Source organism: Otolemur garnettii, unplaced genomic scaffold, assembly GCF_000181295.1.
Source record: "Otolemur garnettii isolate 467f Iridium unplaced genomic scaffold, OtoGar3 scaffold00053, whole genome shotgun sequence".
Lineage (NCBI taxonomy): Eukaryota > Metazoa > Chordata > Mammalia > Primates > Galagidae > Otolemur > Otolemur garnettii.
In genome coordinates, this window is record NW_003852448.1 from 9,006,400 (window position 1) to 9,012,399 (window position 6,000).

General features: G+C 37.8%; 1 pseudogene; it reads left to right on the plus strand.

Annotated features, from left to right (window-relative positions):
* The window catches only part of LOC100946737, a 28,651-nt pseudogene extending 23,234 nt beyond the window's left edge, over positions 1-5,417 (plus strand).
* Positions 5,418-6,000: the final 583 nt, after the last annotated feature.

Genomic DNA, 6,000 nt, shown 5'->3' on the forward strand with positions numbered 1-6,000 from the left:
AAAGGAGAGTTTCCTGGGTGGTGTGCTTGAGTTCTGCTCTGGAAGACTGAGCAGGCAGGAGAGATGTGGGTACATTGAGAGCCTTTAACACAGCGGCTCTCCTGCATCTCCTCGTTCCCCTGTGATTGTCACTGGTGGACAGGGTGCGGTGAACATGTGGTAGGCATGTAGCGAGAGGTTGGAGCAAGCAAAATTATCTAATCTATCTAATCAATAGATGAAGATGAGGGAAGAACTATTATTACCACTATATTAATCCTTCAGTTCATTAATTTTAACTTGGTATATCCCAACATTGTTTTTTCCTGTGTAGAGATCTTGCCCAACTTTACTTTTATTCCTCAGTAGATGATCTTCTATGTTGCAAATATAATTATATGGATTTTTTTCTAACATTTTTGTTTTTTATATAGAAATAGAATGTATTTTTGAAGTTTCATCTTGCATCCAATTATCTGTTTAATTCACTTAATGCTAATAGTTAATCTGTATATTATTTTGGATTTTCTTTTTTTTAATTTTTATTTTATTCATTATTTATTATTATTTTGAGACAGAGTATTACTATGTCACCTCAGTAGAGTGCTGTGGTGTCACAGCTCACAGCAACTTCCAGATCTTGGGCTTAGGCGATTCTCTTGCCTCAGCCTCCTGAGTAGCTGGGACTTTTAGTGCCCACCACATTGCCCAGCTATTTTTTTGTTGCACTTTGGCCAGGGCTGGGTCTGAACCCACCACCCTCAGTATATAGGGCCAATGCCCTACTCACTGAGCCACAAGCACCACCCTGCAAATATGATTAAATTAAGGATCTTGAAATGGAGAGATTATTCTGGATTATCCAGATGGACCCTAAATGCAATCAGAAGTGTTTATATAAGAGAAGGGCAAACAGAGATTTGACATGGACAGAAAAGAAGGTCATATAACCACAGAGGCTAAGAGTGGAGTGAAGTGGCCACAAGCCAAGAAATGCCAGCAGCTACCAGAAACTTGAAGGGGTAAGGAATGGATCCTCCCTTAGGGCCTGTGGAGGAGGAAATGTGGCCTTACCTACACATTCAAAAGTGGTCAAATGAATCTGATTTTGCATTCCTGGCTTATAGAACTATGAAATAAAAAATGTGTTGTTTTAAGCCACCAAGGCCATGGTTATTTGTTACAACAACTGTTGGAAACTATACCTTTTATTCATTCTATCCTGAGAGCTTTTATCATGAATAGATGTTTAATTTTTCAAATGCTATTTCTTTATCTATTAAGATGATCATATGATTTGTCTTTATTATGTTAAGGTAATGGATTAATTGATTTTCAAACCAACCTTGAATTCCTGGAATAAATCCAATTGGTCACCTGAACAAAAGTTCTCTGAGAAGGAATTTGAAGGAAAAAGATTTTATTTCAGTGAACAATTTGCAAACCAGGGAGATGCAGTCTTCGGGTGTAAAGAAAGTACATTCCAGAGAGCAAAAGGAGGGCTCAGATTTTATAGCAAAAGTCCCTAGCCTCCTAGGTTCCCAAACAGGTTCATTTCTTCAAATAAGTGATTGAAAATTGCTTAGTTATGATTGGTTAATGCACCTGAGTTCTGATTGGTTGACACAGTTGACTTTTGATGGGTTGATGTAATTGAGCTCTGATTGGCCAGGGTCAGTGAGCTCTGAGCTCAAGTGGGCTTGGAGGGATTCTAGCTACAGTTTATTTTGTCATCAACAACAAAAATTGGTTTGGCTTGATTGAAGGTAAGTCCTGTAATAACTTTACATCTTTCTGAGAACAAAGTGACCCCTCCCTCATCCAGCCACAGCTGCCTGGTTCTATTCTAACTTTGAGCACCTTGGTTAGCCAAGGGGAATCCATTCTGTTTGCTGGGGCATCAGGTTTTATTTTAATATCAAAGTTTTACTGGCCTCATAAAATATGTTGGAAAGTATTCTCTATTTTCCTAACTCTCTGAAAGACTGTATATAATACTTAGTATTAGTTTTTACATGTTCGGAGGAATATACTAGGGAAGCTATCTGGGACTCAAGTTTTCTTTCTGGGAAGATTTTCAGTTATATAATCAAATTAGTAGATATAAAATTATTCTACTGTCTGTTTTGTTTTGGTCAGTTGTTTGTTTGTTTTTAAGAGACAGAGTCTTACTTTGTCACCCTCAGTAGAGTGCCATGGCGTCACAATTCACGGCAACCTCCAACTCCTGGGCTTAGGTGATTCTCTTGCCTCAGCCTCCCTAGTAGCTGGGACTACAGGCACCTGCCACAACACTCGGCTATTTTTTTGTTGCAGTTTAGTCAGGGCCGGGTTTGGACCTGCCACCCTCGGTATATGGGGCCAGCACCCTACCCACTGAGCCACAGGTGCCATCCTGTTTTGGTCAGTTTTAATAAATTATAATTTCCAAGGTATTTGAAGTCTTCCTCAAAAATTGCACCTAATTTTTCAGATGTATTGGCATCAAGTTGTTCATAACAGCCCTCTTTTACCTTTGCTGTCTCCAGGATCTGAAATACTCTCTCTCATTTTATTATTTATAATATTGGCTATAGGTTCCTTCTTTCTCTTTCTCTTGGTCAGTCTTACTAATGGCTTATCAATTTTATTAGTGTTTTCATTGATCAACTTTGACTTTATTGATCCTATCTATGAACATTTAATTTCTGTTATCTTTATCATCTCATTTCTTCTACATTCTTTGGGTTTAATTTGGTTCTTTTTTTAATTTCTTGAAATGGCTATTTATTCATTTATTTATTTTTTGAGACAAAATTTCACATTCTTGCCCCTGGTAGACTATTATGGTGTCACAGCTCACAGAAACTTCAAACTCTTGGGCTCAAGTAATTCTCTTGCCTCATCCTCCCAAGTAGCTGGGACTGCAGGCACCTGCCACAATGCCCGGCTATTTTTTAGAGACAGAGTCTCACTCTTGCTCAGGCTGATCTTGAACTTATAAAATAGCTATTTGTATTGATTTTTCAGCTTTTCTTCCTTTATAATATGTGAATTTAAAGATTTAAATTCCCATTTAAACATGGTTTGAGCTGTAATGTACAAACTTTGCATATATCCTATTTTCAGTATCTTCCATTTCAAAGCCATTTCTAATCTCTATAAACTACTTTAGAACTGTATTGTTAAATTGCCAGACATTTGGAAATTTTCTCATTGTTTATGTATTTTTTTTTTATCATTTTATGTATACCTTAAAGACAGGATCTCAGCCTGTGGCCCAGGATGGAGGCCTCAGGTAATCCTTCTGCCTTGGCCTCCCAGATGCTAGGATTACAGGCATGAGCTACCACACCTTGCTAGAAAGAGATCATTAATCACCCTGTATAATTATACATTTGAATGTTTTTTCTCTTAGGTCCTTAATTTTTGCCTTATCCATTTCAAGGCTGTGCTATTCAGGGCTTAAGAATTTAAATTTGGCTCAGCTGCAGTAGCATCAGCACCTCAGTTGGAACCTTTGTAGTCTTGTGCAAGGGCATGTGGGTATAATGGGGCAGCCATTCCTCAGATGGACATTTGTCCCAAGTAGAATATGCCCAAGAAGAGGTGAAGAAAGGACTCACTGTGGTTGGAATTTGAGGTACCAATGTAGCTGTGCTTGAGGTAAGAAAAAACCCTGTTACCAAGTGTCAAGATAAAAAACTGTGAGGCAAATGCGTGCACTTGATAACCAGGTATGCACAGCTTTTGCAGGACTGTTGGTGCTAAAGTCATAGGTGATCAAGAATGAAATGTCCGGTTTCCTAAGTACAGTTGACAGTTGATAACTCTGAATTTTACTTGAACACTTCTTACTCTTTTTCAATATTTAAGGTACATCTTTATTCTTTGAAATGCATGTTTTGGATTGTGATTATCTTTCAAATGTTTTTTAGAGCAATTTTTGTGAAACCACGGAGAAGTCAAAAATTCATGTTATTTTCATATTTTTGTTCCATTATCGAAACCAATGCAGCACAGACAGCTCTACGTATCAGTGAAGAGTTTGGGAAGGATATGTCAATGGTTTGAGAAGTTCCATTCTCGTGGCTTTAATCTTGAAAATGAGCCACGTGGGTGACCCAAGGCCAAGGTGGATAGTGATGAACTGACAGCTGTAGGGGAAGCAAATCTGTCTAAACCTATGTGTGAAGTAGCAGCAAGGTTTGATGTTACTATTCCAACAATATTAGACCATTTCAAACAAATTGGCAAGGTAAAGCAGCTGGGTAATTGGGTTACATATGAATACAATGAGAGAAATTGCCTTGAAGCTTGCCTTTTCTAAAGGCAAACCACTTCTATACCATATTGTTGTGTTTGATGAAAATGGATCTTTTTTGACAATTTGGAGCTTGCAGCACAATGGTTGGGTAAAGATGAAGTGCTGAAACATAGTCCAAAACCAAATACTAAAAAAAAAAGTAATGGTCTGTTTGGTGGTCCAGCACTGGTATTACCCACTACAGCTTCATGAAACCTGTCAACTACAAGGGATGGATGACATGATGAGGATGCTTGCCATCAAGCAGCCAAATTTGGACAACGGAGATAGGCCAATCCTCTTGCAAGACAATGCTTAACCATATGTCATACAAACAACAGAAGCTGGACTTGGAAACTCTCTGTTACCCACTATATTCACCAGACCTTGCACCAACTGACTGCCACTTCTTCCAGGCTTTGGATTACTTTGAATGCAAGGAAAAGCATTCGTTTCTCAGCAAGCTGTGGAAAACGCCTTTCATGATTTCATTGCCACTGGCTCTCCATGCTTCTTCGCTGCTGGCATAAACCAGCCACCACTGGGATGGCAAAAATGTGTCAACAGTTTAGGTTCATACTTTGACTGATTGTACTGTTTCTTGTTTGCGTTATTATAAACTAACCTTTTGATTCAAAATCATTTTATATTTTAGGACCTAATAATAAACAGAGCCCATGTAGCCTGCCAGAGCTGTAAGTTTACAGTTGAGGTCATGGCAGAATATATAACTTGCTTCATAATAACTTTAAAGAAGAAATATGCCCAGAGCAATGGATGAAGTCTTTTTGGTATTTCTGCCTTAATTATAGGTTTTGATGTGTTCCAAGAGTATATGAGACAGATCTCTCTGGTACTTGTCATGCTTGGAAGGTAAATACAACAGGTCAACATGCTTAAATTGTTCAAGAATTTCTAGAAAAAAAGTATACAGAAGATGCAAAGGACAGTGAAGTTATCAAATTAGCAATAAGGGCTTTGCTAGAAGTTATCCAGTCTGGTGGGGGAGAAAACTGAACTTGCTGTAATAAGAAGAAATCAACCTTCAAAGATATCTAGTGCTGAAGAAATTAAATTACAAGTAACTGAAATAGAATAGGAGAAAGAAGAAGCAGAGAAGAAAAAAAGTCAAAGAAGTCTGCCTAATTCTTAGGAGGACCACAGGACACTCACAATGTTTTGTTTTGCTGCTTGGAATTTTTTAGTGAAGTTTTAGAGGAAATAAGTTACTTTGCAATATTACATTTCATACTTTCGTGCTGTTTTGAGAATGCCAGATTTGTGGCTGTCTTCATTGTGTTACATAGTCAAACATTAGTTACTGTGAAGATTATCCTCGAAAAAAGACTTCAGTAATTTTTGAAAGCAGTCATAAACCCACATAAGCCTGAGATCATATTCTATAGCTTATCCAATGTGCTACTTTTCTTGATATATGGTCACATTCAAAGTAGTTCCCTTAGCCATCTGGTGACCACAGGAATATTCAGCAATGAGATATGTAGCACTTTTTCTAGGATAAGTTTGTGAACTTAATTGTCCAATTTTGTATGGTTTTTAAAGATGTAATTAAAATAAGGATTAGAGTGGGCTATAAATCCAATGAGTATTCTCTTATAAGAGACAAAAAAGTAACACACAGATAAAGGTATGTTAAGACAGAGGCAGAGATTTGAGTAAAGTGGCCACAAGCCAAGGAATGCCAGGAGCCACCAGAATCTGAAAGGGACAAGAAA